Source organism: Nanorana parkeri, unplaced genomic scaffold (assembly GCF_000935625.1).
Source record: "Nanorana parkeri isolate BGI_ZX_2015 unplaced genomic scaffold, ASM93562v1 scaffold1536, whole genome shotgun sequence".
In the NCBI taxonomy this organism is placed as follows: domain Eukaryota; kingdom Metazoa; phylum Chordata; class Amphibia; order Anura; family Dicroglossidae; genus Nanorana; species Nanorana parkeri.
This window is the reverse complement of record NW_017307804.1, coordinates 247,757-248,365: the sequence shown is the minus strand read 5'-3', so window position 1 is coordinate 248,365 and position 609 is coordinate 247,757.

The window sequence follows — 609 nt, the reverse complement described above, 5'->3', positions numbered from 1 at the left end:
CCCCCCAAGCTGCTTTAACCCCTTGCTGTCCAGAGCAATTTCTTACATTTGCACACACATGATAAAATCTGAATTTGTAGACTAGAAAACGTCTTCAGACCCCCAAACAATGATCTATGTTCTGAAAGCAGAGGCCCCGTAGAATACAAAGATGCTAGTTGCACTTTTTTATGTTGCGCGGTATTTGCGCCAATGTTTATCAAACCGGTATTTTTAGGATCAAATACACTCAAATGAAATTTAATACACAGAAACAGAATATAATACCCAATTTTTTGGTAAAATATAAAAGACGGGGTCACGCCGGGTACATAGATACCAAACGCGCCAAAGCCTTAAAATTGCGTGCGTTCATGAGGCCGCAAAAAAAAAAACTAAAATACCCAAAATTTACTATAGGCGAGGATTTAAAAGCTTTTACCGCTCATCAGTTTAGTGTTATCAGTGATTGATGGGCCGAGAATGATTGCTCGCACTGCGACGTTCGCGGCGATATGTAACGTGTACTGGTCTAGCAGTCCAAAGCTGAGGATCAGGTGAGTAAATCGGCTTTATTTGAGCCTCCAAGACAAAACCAGCACTAACCCTTGCAGTGGTGGGGGGGGGGGG